Raw genomic sequence first — 15708 nt, 5'->3', positions numbered from 1 at the left:
CAGAACAAAGTTTAGACTATAGCATGGGTACCTCTACCTGCTTGTAAGCAGATATATAATGGAAATTGCTAACAAAAGGAACAGTAGAAAGAATTAAAAGTATGGATTTTAGCTAGAAAAGCAGCATTCAAAAAGCTGGGCCAAAATTTTCTGTTTTTGTTTTTGAAAAGATTAATACTGTTAAAAGAAGTCATGTACTGCCAAGCTGGAAAATAAGAAGGATGCCTTGAGGGGATCTGAGGGACTGGCCAAATCCCACTCAATGTAAGCTCCAGAATGTACAAGGGTAAGCTCTTTTGAAGACTGTTTTGAAAAGGAGACACTGAGACATAGTGCTTCCTATGGAAACCTAGAAGATTCCCTGGGATTGTGGGATTCTTTCACAGTGCTCATCCAGATAGACACTCAAAGAACATTTCAGTCATAGACTACAGGGTTACACTTAATTGTGTCAACTTTGAATCCAGCTGAACTTGGACTCAGTCCTCTGAAAACAGGAACCAAATTAAACTGCATGCTTTAAGGAGTGGAAGTCAAATATAGTTCTCAGCTATGGGAAAGTTGACTACTACATGGCCCAAAGAGTCCCAGTTACTGCTTGATTTGGTAAGAGACATTGGAATCATCTACCTGACACTGATTTTGCAGGAATTCAGAATGAAAGAATTTTTAGGTCTGAGGTTTTCACATTGGCTGTAACGTAAGGCTTGGGAGTCTGGGCAAGGTCTGATAGGATTGATAACCTTGCCCAGAGCCCCTGGGAGATAAATGCATGAAACTGTGAGACTTAAGTGGAAGTTTTAAGAGCTAGGGTAAGAACATACAGATGTATGAAATGTGGAACATCTGAAGAGAGAAACTGCAGGTAGAGAGTGGAGTCAGCCCAAGATGGAGGCCATGTGAGCTGCCACGAGCATGTCACTAAAAGGTGGGCCAGCCAAAGCTTTTTGAAGCTCATTACTATATGTCCTAGATGCAGTTCACAGAGCTACAGGATTTAATGTTTGTCTTGCTGTGCTTCAGTCATGCTTTGATCCAATTTTATTTATTCTCTCCTCCAGTCTGTACATTTTAGAAAAGGAATGGTTAGCTTATGCTACTGTATTTTAAGAATATGTAATTGCTTATTGAACTTTACAATGGTTCATAATTTAAGCTTAGAAAATTTTGGACTTGGACTTTTGAACAATTGGACTTTTGAACAATTCTAAAATGGTTGAAACATTGGGGAAGAAACCAGTATAATTTTGATTGTATGTAGGATATTTACAACATATTAGGGGTGAATTTGTGACCTTGTTCTTTTCTGTATTTGGAGATTATGTGTTTGTGTTCACCTACTAGAGTGTCTAACTTAAAAAAAAATGGACTGTGAGGATTAACTTTAGTGTCAATTTGATTGTTTTAAGAAATACTGAGGAAATTTGTAAAGCATGCTCCTGGGTCATGTGTCATCATGGCATGGCCTTTGAGATTATATTATGTCTCTGGCTTCACCTCAATCTTTCCACTTGATCTCTGTTTCCTATCTTGGCTTGGAGAATTTTCCTTTGCTATGTAGCTGAAGCCTTTGCACCAGCTATCCATGAACTGCCACCTCTAAAACAATAAGTCAAAATGAATATTTCCTACTTTAAATTGTATGTGTTTGGCAGTTTGGCCACAATAATCAAAGTCTGACCAATACAAATGCATGTTAAGCCAACATGGTTATAAAAATTATGACACATGAAATAGAAATAGTTGGATTAAATAGGGAATATGCAATAGTTCTCTGTAATTAGAAATTATTTCCTTATGATTTTGTTTTCTGTGGTTTCAGCTGCTATCCAAGTTCAGCTGGGATACAAAATTTTTTAAAAAGAAAATTCTGGAAATAAGACAATTAATAAATTTATATACTATTAATACATTAACAAATTTTTGTTCTTCACTATTCAGTGCCAGATATAGACACAAGGCCTCATGCATGTTAGCTAACCGCTCTGTCTCTGAACTATAGCCTCAACCCCACAATCATAAAATTGAAATTGCATACCATTCTGCATACATCGATGGACTTTTGTGCCACTCTATTCCATTGCATTTCGTACATGAATCATCTCTTCATCTAAAGTATCCACACTGTATATGCTGTTTACCCAGTTGTCATTAACAACGTATTTCAGTTATAAAATACATTGCCAAAGACAAAGTTCTTGTGTTAAAGTCATTCTTATTTTGCTTGGCAGTTGCTCCAAAGCACATGCCTAGTTATGCTGTAAAGTAGGATATTCCAAAAAATAGAAACAAATTCATGAGGCTCTTGGTGGACCTTAGTTCTAAAGTATAACAAAGATATAGTATATTAGTACTGATTATATATCCACGCTCATTTAAAAAACAGAGAATGATTTTGACTTAAATAAAATACTGACAGAGAGTAGATATTTCATAAAAGTAGTTGCTAAAAATTAATAATCACAAATTTAGTAGCACTGTATTTCACTTTGAGAAAGTTTAAACAATCTGACTATAATCAAAGGTGAAAATCAAGAGCACAATTCCAGAATTTAAAGCTCTCCTATGTCTTTGTGATAAGTTAAATTTAACAAATGAGCAGTGAAATTTGTCTAATTCACAGTGAATCAAATTTGAATCTTACAACTTAATATGACAATAAATATGTGAAATGGTATAGAATTCTTTGTCTCAACATATTAAATATGTTTTGAAATAATTTGAATAATCAGTACCCTTGTAAAACTTTTGTGTAATATAAGAATATGTCTCAAAATACCTAATTCCTTTAAAAAAAGAATTATGTTTTCATAAATTATATCTTCCTGTTAAGAATATTAAATAATTTAGTAATCATATTTAAAATATAACACTAGAAAATTATATAACTTAGTTTTTCATCTATATATAAGCACTTGTTTAAAATATTTGAGTGATCCTTCAATAAAAATTAAATATTTTCATAGATCTTTGCATATATAAATTCCTTTGTTCTATTTACACTTTCCTAAAGTGTCACAGTAGCAACCAATATCAGTGTTTGAAGCTATTTCTGTACATTTTTCTAGTGTACACTCATGCATGTTCAACTTTTGACATGGCAGGAAGTGATCCTCTCTGAAACTAGATTTTCAGAAAAGTTTGTGCTAAGTTGAAATTTTTCTGAGCAGTATTTAAAGGCGTATTTGCCATTTATTGCTGTACACTATGTTTCTCTACTAGTCTTTTTGTTAATCTGTCTTTGTGACCAATTTATAACTTCAAATGCATCATATGTGTGTGTATGTATGTAGGTATAGAAAACAGTATGGGACATGTAGGGCTTAATGCTATTCCCAGTATTAGTCATGCACTGGTGGTCTTGGAACATATTTGCACATGGCAAACAGGAGATCAGTGTGATACAATACTATATTTCCAGTAAGAAAAACGAACAATTGCATGGGAAAATAGGATACGTATGTATTTTTTTTTTAAAAAAATGCACTGTAATGATCATGTGTGGTAGAGTAAGAGCTGCCACAAATGCTTTATATTGAATGGGTGTTGGCCTTTATAACTTGCTTAGCTAATAGAATTTGATATGTTTAGAACACTAATAAAGCTATTAGGAGCAAAGATAGCTACAATGGAAAAAGAAAATGTTGCAATTTAAAATATTAGTTTATAAATAAATGAATACAAATAATTTAATTTTATGTTATGATATCAAACTATAGTTACGTAGGTGATTTACATGGTTTATCTGTAGGTATGTATATATGTATGTATGCACACATACATATTTATATATATGTATAGGTGTGTGTGATTTATATAATGTCTGAGAAGAGTAAAATAACATAGTCATTGTGCATACACGTAAATAGATATGAAACCATGTGTGTTTCATGTGGGAAACACTGTGCTTCAGTGCTTGTGCCTGTTTCTGTCCAGTACACTCTTACACCTGATCTTAGCCTAAAGGCCGAGAAGCGATATCCAGTCCACTCTTGGCCATACTAATTTGAAATACACTTTTGTGTCCATTGATGCTTTCAGTAGTGTTTGTAGTAGAATGGATTACTGTCTGCAAAATGAGGAATGTGGTGGAGCAAAGTAGTGTGCCTCAGCGGGGAAGCAAAGAGAATAAGAGGAAAGCACAGAGAAGAAAATACAGTGGTACCTCAGGTCACAAACTGAATTCTCTCCAGGATCCTGGTCATAAACCTAATTGGATAAGAATTAAATCAAATTTCCCCTAGGGTCAATATTAAACCTAACCACTGATTTTGATTCTATGCCTTTAAAAATACATCTCCAGTGACCTACTCTGGCTAGCAAAGCTTCTTCTAGTGTTTCTGCTACTCCTACCTAGTACTACCACCTGGAAACCAAGTTTTCTATATATCGGTCTCTGGGAGCATGACAAATCCAACATGTATCATTTAACAGTTTCACACTTTTCTCACCCAATGTATGTTTAATCTGTTTTTTTCAAATTCTCTCTTAGTTTCTGCTCTTAACTAAACATATACTTGTCCTGGGGAAATAAAATGAATATATATATATATATATATATATATATATATATGTGTGTGTGTGTGTGTGTGTGTGTGTGTATATATGTATATATAGTGATTATGAAGAAAAAGAAAGTTTCATACTAATAAATTATATTATAAAGTAAATAATAGAGATTTAATTAAAGTATAAGAGAATAATGCAAGACAAGACCAATATTTTCATTTTGAACCGACAAAAAATTTTCTTAAATGGAATGACATTAATAGTTCTCCCTACCCTAGTCTTCCTGCTGTTAAGAATAGTTTCAGTAACAGTAATATTGAGAAGTGCATATGCAATTATTTAATTTCACTTATTTTAAAAGAATTATTAAATCATATACATTCTATATCCAGTGACAGATGTTTGTATTCAAACTAAAATAATAAAATAGAAAATTGAAAAAAATATTGAAATTTTCATTGGGTCCGTTGTACTGCCCTTATTCATTGTCTTATCATGTAGGGCTATTTATGAGTGTGTTCATGGCTGTTAATTCTATTATCGCTGAAGGTAATTTTAGAGTATGAAGAGACAATTAATTGACTGTAATGTTTATAATGATGAGAATAAATTATTCAGGGTATGTCACTAAGAGTTCTTTTGATTCTTTAGCTAGTAAAATTTTTCAATACACTAGATCATAATAATTAATGACAGTTGATCCTCTCTAATCTACAAAAATTAAACAGAGATTAGTAACATATTTATTGTCATAATTACTAAATAAAAATAGAAAGACAAATGTGTATATACATCCTCTAAAGGCATCAAATGTATCATTTACTTAATGATTACTAATGAGTTTGTATTAATTATATCATGAATTCAATGATGGTGCTGAGAGGCTCACTTCATTCTTTTACAGATGTGCTAATTCATCTCTTCTCTATTTCATGAGCAACAGTGTGTATCCTGTGAGTTTTCAGGAGTCTGGTAACAGCTTGAGACTTTAATGCGCAAAGGCAAATGGGTACAATCAACCAGAGTCATTCATGTTGGGGGAAGCACTGTTTTGTACTTTATGATTTTTCTTTTCATTGGCTTTTGCCCTTATTCCACTATTTCATTAGGGGAAGAAGACAATAGTCATACTTTCTTAGCTTTTTACTTTATCTTTGGTACTTTTCTTCACTTCTCTAATTGCTAAAGTATTTGAAAAATAAAGGTTAATTTAGTCAAATCATTTTAGTAAGGATTTATTTCTTGCTGTTTAATTGTATCCTCTCTGGTTACATCATCTTGAATGTATACTTTATAAAATAAATCAATCTTTTGAATAGAGCTAATTTCTGAAATGAGGAAGGAAATAAATTTTTTTCTGCCCTTAACCATTACTACTTTCCATCTAAGTTCAAAGTCCCATTTGTTCCTCTTCCAAAGCACATGCCAAATCAATCTTCCTCATCCTGCGTCAAGAGCTATTGCCTTGGTCCAAAGTCCTCAAAATAATATTTTGTCTTTCATTTGGTATCCCTTCTTGCTTCTCTGAATTTTTTATTTTTTTTTAATTTTAAAGAGAAAAAAACAACAAAAACAAATACATACACAAAACAACACAAAAATAATTAAAACGATACAGAATTTCAAAACAAGGAAATGACAATTATTGTTGTATTTCATATTGTTATTTTCAAAGTAGTTTCTCAGATAACCCAATATAGGAATGTAAGATCGATCAAACAATTGAATATTAATTGTTCTTTTCAAAAAACCAATAGAAATTAGCAGTGCAATAACTCAGCTATCGTGTGTGTGTGCACGCGTATGTATTTCACTCTTTCTTTTCTCTTTTCCCCCATCTCAGTTGATCTTTCCTTTTGAGCAGTTTCTTTCCCTTTCACAATATTTATCTGAATTCTTAGTTTTTGAAACATCATTCTCCAAAGCAACAGCCAAGGTAATCTTTTAAAAAGAATCATTGCTGTCCTTACACAAAATTCCTTAATTGCTTTCCATTTCAATTGAAGTAAAAGTACAATTTGTTTTTGTTTTCTGCCTTCATTTTTAATTGCCTACAAGACTGCCTGAGTTTTTCCTTTTTGCTGGCATATCATAATATTCTTCTTCCTCTGTTGCTCTAGAAATGATAGTTTCTCCCTTATACATTTCCTTAATATACTATTTGGAATATTTTTTCATTATACATTTTTCTGGCAACATTATACTCATTTTTCAGGTCTTTACATAAATTTCCTTGTAAATGTCCTCTGACAAATAAATTTTCTTAGCTCAATTGATTTATAACAGTTTATCATGATTTGTTTTATCATATTAATATGTTTGCTTTTTTCAAAATTATCTTCCCTTGAAAAGTCATGAGTTTTCTATATTGTCAGGAGCTGAAATCCCTCTAATTGGAAAAAGTAGAAAGTACATTGCACTTTCAAATGATTTAAAAAGTCATTGTAAGGGCTTATAAATTATTGTTTTGTAAAATGTTCATGGAAATTTTTGTTGATATGCAAGGCAAAATTTTAAGAAACTCTGCCTGAAATGGCCTAGGGCTTTGTGTAATTCACTTCTACAAACTAGGCAGGACCAGCATTTATGAGCGGGTATGATTAGGTTTTATCACATGGCAAAGGCAAAGAGGAATTTTTCTCATATAATTTTAAAAACTTATGCTTTTAGGCCTGCTTTAATCAAAGGACTCCTACAGCAGACTAACAGCAGTAGCAGAATCCTTCCTGTTGAGCATGCCAGCACTGAATGCTTATACATGGCTAATGAGTGAATAATGTGATATCTTCACATTCTGTCATTTCTTTGCCAGGTTATGCACATATTTACCATAAAACCCACACTTGTGATCTTAGATATATGAGAACAGAAACAAACTGAAGACTTATGTTCAAACATAAACTCACATAGAAATGTTGAAGCAAAACTTTATTTATAGCATCCCCAAAGGGAAAGTTGTTGGGGACTACAAATTACCAATTGACAAAGAAACTGTCCAAGGCCCTTCTTGCCCTGCTTTGTGGGCCAGTTTTGGAATGCAGAAATCGCACTTCCTCTTGGTCACTACTGAGATCCTGAGGGTCAGGGAGGCCCTGACTCTCGCAAAGCAGCATAAGGTCTATAAGGAGAATACAGGGAGCACTTGTGCCCAGGTGTGGGGATAAATCTTGCCTTGTTTCCTTTATCTGTTAAACTTGCCCACTCCACCACTGCTTCCATGCTGTTCCAGGAAAAGCATCATGCCCCTCCCACTGGGCTGGCTAACAAAACAGTGACTTGCTGGAGACTCTTGGTCTTTGTTTCCAGAAAAAACTGATCACCCCAGAGACCTATGTCCTTGAAATTCTTGTCTCTTGCTGTTTTTCTTTCTTGACATGTGCCGTAACTCCAGGCAGGAGATTGAGGACTCACTGCAGGGGTCCCGGATAACGGGCAGGATGGAAAAGGTCACTGATAGTAACTCACATGACTGTCAACAAATTCATGGGTAAATAAGATATTTTACAAGTAAAACGTCTTCCAATTAATAATTTTGGCAAGAAAATGGAAAGAAATATTGATAAATGTTAGAGTATTGATGAACTGTGAAAATATAGGTGCAATAGTCCAGAAAGGCCGTGCGTTTTATGATTCCCTTTATACGATACCCACAAGATAGGCAAATCTATAGAGACAGAATAGTGTCTGCTTTTGGTTGTGAAAAAGGAGCATATATAGCATGGATGTTAAAGAATATGGAGACAACTGTTTTGTTTTGCTTTTGAGGTGATAAAAATGTTTTAAATCAATTGTGGCAACTGCAGTTTTTAGTTATTCTGAAATCACTGAGTTATACACTTAAATGAGTAAATTATATACATGTAGTATATATATAATTCATATGTATGTACTACATATATAATTCATATATATACTATATATATATGAATTATCTCAATCTATCACAAAATATGCTATGTATTAAATAGTGATTTACAGCATTTAACACTTCTTCTGTGTGTAATAAGCCCCAAAAGGATAATCTTGGTTTATTGGATGGGTCGGCTCCATACGGATCTGTTCTAATGCTTTTTCAAGGACACAGATTTATTATACCTTTTTATTCATGATTATAAGGTGTAAGGATCCACTCCCACTTTTTAATAGAAAGATCTTATACTTTAATTTGAAGGTAATGCTGAAAAACAGAGAAAAGGAATCTTCACTGTGTCTACCATTTTTATATATTCAACTAATAAGCCTTGCAAGTTATAACAAGCTTGACTTTATGTAACGAAGTGTGTTTCCCTAAGCCACGAATTACTGTGAATAGTTCTTCCTATACTCGCTGAAGAAAATAAAGGCATATCTTATGAGATACAAATTTGAGATAAATAAAGAGCTTGCATTTTGGTAGGACAGTTTCAGTTGCATTAAATTATTTAGTTTAGATATTTGAATTAGGGTCATCTAATTATAAAGTACTTCTTCAATTTGATATTAAAGCTAATATAATTTTTTGAGAAAATAAATACCAAGGATATTAAATGTCCATGATGTTCCTAAGAAGTTTTACTTTAATTTTAGTTGTGACATTTTGCATAGTTTTTACCAAATAAGAATCTTTTTATCTTAGAAAGTTTGAGCAATAACCTAACTAAATATTTTCAAATATTTATATAATCAGTTTCTGTTTTAAGAATGTTTAAAAGTTCATCTTTTTTAGAATTCAAAAAAAAAAAACCATTACCCTAAGCACAAAATGCAAAATTTCCAATATAAGTGAACTTCTACCAGTGTTTTCTTTTTGTGAGGTATTCTCCCTTTGTCCTTCATAAGCTGAAAAAGAATAAAATAATTAAAACTAAAACTTATGTTTGTGTGTTCTTAAACACTTATATGTGTTGTTTTGGTTGAATGGGTTTGTAGGACCTTTCATCTGGATAAAGTTTACTAATATCAGATTAAGAGAAAAATAGATTTTTTTTTCCACTGAAAATATAGTAGAGAATAGTTTGGATGAAAATTTGGAAGGAGTATTGAAACGATTCAAAATAATCTTTCACTCAGATATTACGCAGGTAGTGTAGATTAGCCTTTGTCCAGTATTTTTTCAGAAGACTTTATACTTTTTGTAAAATTGTGAAGATCTTATGATGATCTATTTTACTATTTTTATATTCAAAGCTTAAAAATATAATTTTATATTAAACTAAGAAATCTAAAGGCTACTTCCAAAACATTTTGTGATAGTAATAGTACTTGATTTCCCATTCAAAATGCCTATATATTCATATCCAATGTCACAGAAGAATAGGCATTTGAAAGACTTCAGAATACTGTTACTTTGAATAAAAGTTTAAATTCTAAATATGATTTCCTTCTACCCATAAATACTAATGCTTGTACTGCAAGTCCCATTATTGCAGTTTGATGTACTTTCTATGTAATTCAGTGAGAATCTGATTGTTATAAGAAAAAAATATTTTCAATGGCTCTCACATGCAGGTAAGCTTTCTGCTTATTTTTACTGAATTACAATTATTACAAAAAATGGTAAGATCAGTATTATTTTTTTATCACTAAGTTATGTAGTAAAGAATTAGTCTCCAAAGAATATTATTTAGAGTTGTCATGGCTTTACAGCAAGTAACAGAATTTTAATTCAGACTCACGTTTTCTGTTATCTATTTCTATTTGAATAATGAGACTGATATAACTGCTGTTCATTACACAAGCACAAAAAACATTCTTGCAGGAAAGAGTAGAGGGACACAAGCAATATATCATCCAAAGCATTTGCAGATAAGTTAGTTTTGTGGAAAAAAGGTTCAGGATAATACTAAAATATGCTGTTTCTCTTTACAAGGACAGAGAGCAAAGATACTTGGTAAGGAATTTTACCTTGAGAAACACAGTACTTCAAATCTATTACAAAAGCAATTACTCAGGAAGAAGGCTTTTCAACAGAACATGAAGTATGTTTTAGGATGTCAAATTTCTTCCTCTCCAACAAAAGCTCTTTTAACATTCCTTCATCTATCCTACTTTGAGAATGAGACCACTTAAAATTAAAACATACATATGTGTCAATAGATTTATTGGGATTTTTTTATGACAGGTAAGAGACAAGGGACCCAACAGAGAAGCTTGTGTCTATATACAAAGAGGATTTATTAGTTGCCAGAGTTATCAGCTGCTGAGAACTGTGATCTCTCTAGTGAAGGCTTTCATCTTACAAAGAAAACTAGGGTCTTATTATGAGAACCTGATGGGATTTAGGAATAATATAGGCATAAAGTTACTTTTGAAACATGATATTTGGAGAGGGATATCATATGCACTGGGGAAAATCTAAGGCTGAAAATTTTCTGCCATGTGTCCATTGCAAATTCATAAAAGAAAAAAAACTATCACTGCAGCTAGAAACCCAGAGCAACTGATACTACAGAGGATATAAAAGAGCATATTCTTGCTGCATATGTGTCTTCAGCAGCACATCACAACATGGGATTATGCCTACTCTAAGGAAATATGTACATTTAAGGAAATATACAGAGGCAAGTGCAGCTCCATACCCAACACATTTCTGGAATTAAAAATGAATACTATCACAGAAATGTAAACACCAGAGTTATTTCACTACTTTTGTTTTCCCTTCTTTGTCTGATTGGCTATCCCTCTCCTATGTGGTTGGATGTCATCTTGTTTTCTTCTGTATTGTGCAATTATTTTTTTTGAGATTTTTCCTTTTGCTCTCTCCTCTCTCTCTCATCTCAGTTTTTCTTTCTTTCTTTCTTTTTTTTTTTTTTTTTTTTTTTTTTTTTTTTTTTTTTTCTTTCTTTCTTTCTTGTTTTTTCTCCGGTACCAGGAACCGAACTCACGATGTTGCGCTTGCCAGGCAGGCGCTTTGCCACTGAGCTAAATCCCCAGCCCCTTCAGTTTTTCTTTCTTTCTTTCTTCTTTCCTGTTCATTTTTATTCTCTTTCTTTTTTCCCTTCTGATTTTCAGTATTTAGGTTTCTTACTTTTTTTTTCATTCTTGGCCTTTGACCCACTTTCTCTCTTTCCTCAACTACTTCTTGAGTTTATACTTTAAAGAGAGTAAACATTATCTCTGCCTTTTCTGACTACTCCTTTGAATTCTATTTTATTCTTTCCCTCCTGTGTCCTATAATCTTGCAAAATTTGGGTGATCATCCTTTAATCTCCAGCCCTGACCCTACTATGTTTCATCTCACTCATCACTTTAGCCCATCCCTTAACCATGTTAATATCCTTGCTCCCAACAGAAGGGTAAAATCACCTAAGGGGAAAATCACTGCATAAAAGTGCACAGTATATGTTTGATTTTGTTACATAACTTTAGAGTTTACTTCTGTGGTCAGCATTAGCAAATTAATGATTACCATAGTTTATCAGTAGTTAAGCTGTACTTGAAAGTATTGTTATTGCTAACTGTACTACGTTAGCCAGGATGTCATACATGTTATAAACAGTTTTTCTAACCTGTATGATAACACTGCTAATATATGAGGTCATAATCACCACTACAGTCCGTTTACTAAAGTATTGGGAACTGAGCCAAATAGTAATCTTTCATCCCTAACAAATTAGGAAGCTAGGGCCTTGGGATAGCTATAAGAAACCACCCACATCTAGAAGGCATCCCTGAAGTACAGACATCCTCTAAGGAAAACTAAATACTGGTGATAAAGTTATACATTATAAGAAACTGGCAAGTATCAACATAGGAAGCAAAATATAAAGAGGAAATAGAAAATGAGAAGATGCAGAAGCAAAATGCAATTCCAGACCACCAGACCATTCAGGGCAAGCCAAGAACTTAAGGAAGAAGATTAAATTGGAAATCACACACTGGAACTTTCAATAAGATAGCAGCAGAAGTAAAAACAAGTGGAAAAGTTTATGGAGAAAATAATTTCTCAGGTACAGAAATAAATGATGGTTAACATTAAAATATTAGAGAAGACACAGGTAAAAAAATAGATGGGCTTAAAAACATCACTGAAATAACTAATGCCTAACATAGAAAAGAAATGGAATCCATGAAACAGATCTAAACAGAAATCTAAGAGGTTAGACCATCTATGGAAAGTATATGCAAAAGGTTGAACAAAGGAGAGGGTAGGATTTCAGATCTTGAAGACAGAATTAAAGACAGTGATAATGAAAACAAAGATATCTTAAAGTTAGCAAGAGACCTTGAAAAAACTACAAGACAAAGCAAAAGGAATAACAAAAGAATGATTGGGGTCAATTAGAAAGCTGGAGACAGGACAAATGATATTACAAAAATCTTTACAGAAATAATGACAGGAAACTTCTCAAGTGTGGAAAAAGAATTTGACATACAAATAAATGAAGCAATTAGAACTCCAAATGTTAATGAACAAAGTAAAACTACACCAAGACATAGAGTAATTAAGATTCCCCAAATTCAGGACAAAAACAGGATGTTAAAAGCTGTTAGAGAAAAGAAACAGATCACCTATAAAGGATAGCCCATCAGAATCATGGCAGACTTCTCAACACAAGTGAAGAAGAGCCTGAAGTATTTCAGGTGCTGAAAGAAAACAACTTCGAACCCAGATTGATGTACCCTGCAAAACTGCATTTCAAAATTGATGGAGAAATAAGATTCTTCCATGACAAAGAACAAATGAAGAGATTTATGAACACTAAACCAATACTATAAAGATTATTAAAAGATATTCTAGACAGAGAAAAAAAATGACTATAATTCCAAGGACAGCAACAGAAATAAACCACCAAGCAGTGCCAGCAAGTAAACAAAGGGGACAAGCAGGGAACCAACAACAGGAAAATAGTATGACCAAGATAAACCAAAACATATCAGTTATAAGCATCTATGTAAATGGTCTCAATTCACAAATTAAAAGAAACAAACTGGCAAAGTGGATCAAGAAACAAGATCCAAATATATGCTATAGACCAGAAACACATTTAACTAAAAAGAAATTAATAGGCTGAAAATCAAAGGATAGAAAACAATCTTCAATGCAATTGGAACCCAGAAAAAGCAGGATTAGCTATTCTTTTTGCAGACAATGTCAACTTTAAACCAAGAATGATCAAGAGGGATAGAAAAGATCATTACATACTTTTTAGAGGGAAATTTCAAGAGCAAGAGATAACAATCATAAATATATAGGCACCAAATAGAGAAGCACCCAAATATATAAGACAATTATTAACAGACATGAAAAATCAAATAAGCAATAATATAATTTTAAAGAAGACCTCCATACCCCCTTATCACAAAGAGATAGATCAACTACAAAAACAATAAGAAAGGAAATAACAGAACTGAACCAAACCTGTGAACACATGGACATCGTGGATGTTTTTAGAGTGTTTTACCCAATATCATCAGAATACATGTTCTTCTCAGCTGCATATTGAATGGTCTCTGAAACAGACCCAAAGAACATGCTTAAATAAATGCAAAGGAATTGAAATTGTCCCATGCATAATATCTGACAATAGTGCAATGAAATTAGAAATTCATGATAAAACAAACTGCAAAAACTTTATAAATTCATAGAATATAAACAATATCCTTCTAAACAACCAATGGGTCATAGATAAAATAAAAGAAGAAATTAAAAAATATCTACAACTAAATAAGAATACAGATACAACATACCAGAACTGATGGGATGCTATGAAAGCTGTCCTAACAGGTAACTTATAGCAGTGAATTCTCACATCAGGAAATCAGAACAAGCACAAATAAACAATCTAATGTTGCACCTCAAACTTCTAGAGAAAGAAGAGCAAGACAAACCCAAAGCCCATAGAAGAGAGGGAATTATAAAAATCAGAGCAGAAATTAATGCAATGGAATCCAAGAAAATAATATGAACAATAAAAGAGTAGAAGAGTTGCATCTTCAAAAAGTAAATAAAATTGATCAACCCTTAGCCAATCTTATCACAAGAAAGAAAGAAAAGACTCAGATTCATGCACTGAGAAATGATAAGGGTGAAGTCACTACAAATCCTGTTGAAATTCAGAAGATCATCAACAAATACTTTGAAAATCTTTACTCTCATAGGATACAAAACACAGAATATATGGACAGATTCTTAGATTCATATGAATTACCAAAGCTGAATCAAGAAGATACAAAAATTCTCAATAAGCCAGTATCAGTTAATGTGATTGAAAATTTAGTTAAAAACTTACAAACAAAGAAAAACCCAGGTCCTGAAGGATTCACTACTTAGTTTTGCAAGAAATTTAAAGAAGATCTAATCCCAGTACTCTTCAAACTCTTTAATAAAATTGAAAGGGAAGCAATACTCTCTAACTCTTTCCTGGAGGCTAGTATTATCCTGATACCAAAACCAGAGAAAGATACAACCAAAAAAGAGAACTACAGGCCAATCTCCCTAATGAACATAGATGTAAAAACTCATCAATAAGGTACTAGCAAACAGAATTCAACAAATCATCAAGAAGATTATACACCACGACCAGCTGGGATTTATGCCAGAGATGCAGGGATGGTTCAACATATGGAAATCAATAAATTTAATACAAAATAGGAACAGAGCCAGAGACAAAGATCACATGATCATCTCAATAGATGCAGAAAAAGCTTTTGATAACGTCCAGGACACATTCATGATAAAAGCCATACAGAAAATTGGAATAGATGGGCTTTATCACAATCTGATAAAAGATTATCACATCTATTACAAAACAGCCAACATCATACTAAATGGATGAAAACTGAAAGCTTTCACTCTAGAATCAGGAACAAGACAGGGATGTCCATTACCACCCACCTTTTCAACATAGTTGTGGAAATATGGGCCAGAACAATTAGTCAAGAGAGAGAAATAAAAGGAATAAGCATAGGAACGGAATGAAATTATCATTAATTACAGATGGCATGATACTCTATGTAGAATACCCCAAAACTCTACCAAAAGACTGCTAGAGTTAATAACCAAATGCAGTTGCATGGCTGGATACAAAGTCAGTACTCAAAAATCAATAGCATTTTTATACACAAACAACAAACTTTAAGAGAGAGGTATTAGGGAAAGAGCACCACTCACAATAGCATCCAAAAAATGAAATACTTAGGAATCAATCTAATGAAGGAAGTAAAAGATTTGTATTTTGAAAATTATGGTACTCTAAAAAAGGACATTGAAGAGGGTAT

Source organism: Chinchilla lanigera, unplaced genomic scaffold (assembly GCF_000276665.1).
Source record: "Chinchilla lanigera isolate Chin_1 unplaced genomic scaffold, ChiLan1.0 scaffold00003, whole genome shotgun sequence".
Taxonomy (NCBI): Eukaryota; Metazoa; Chordata; class Mammalia; order Rodentia; family Chinchillidae; genus Chinchilla; species Chinchilla lanigera.
Note: the sequence above shows the minus strand (reverse complement) of the source record.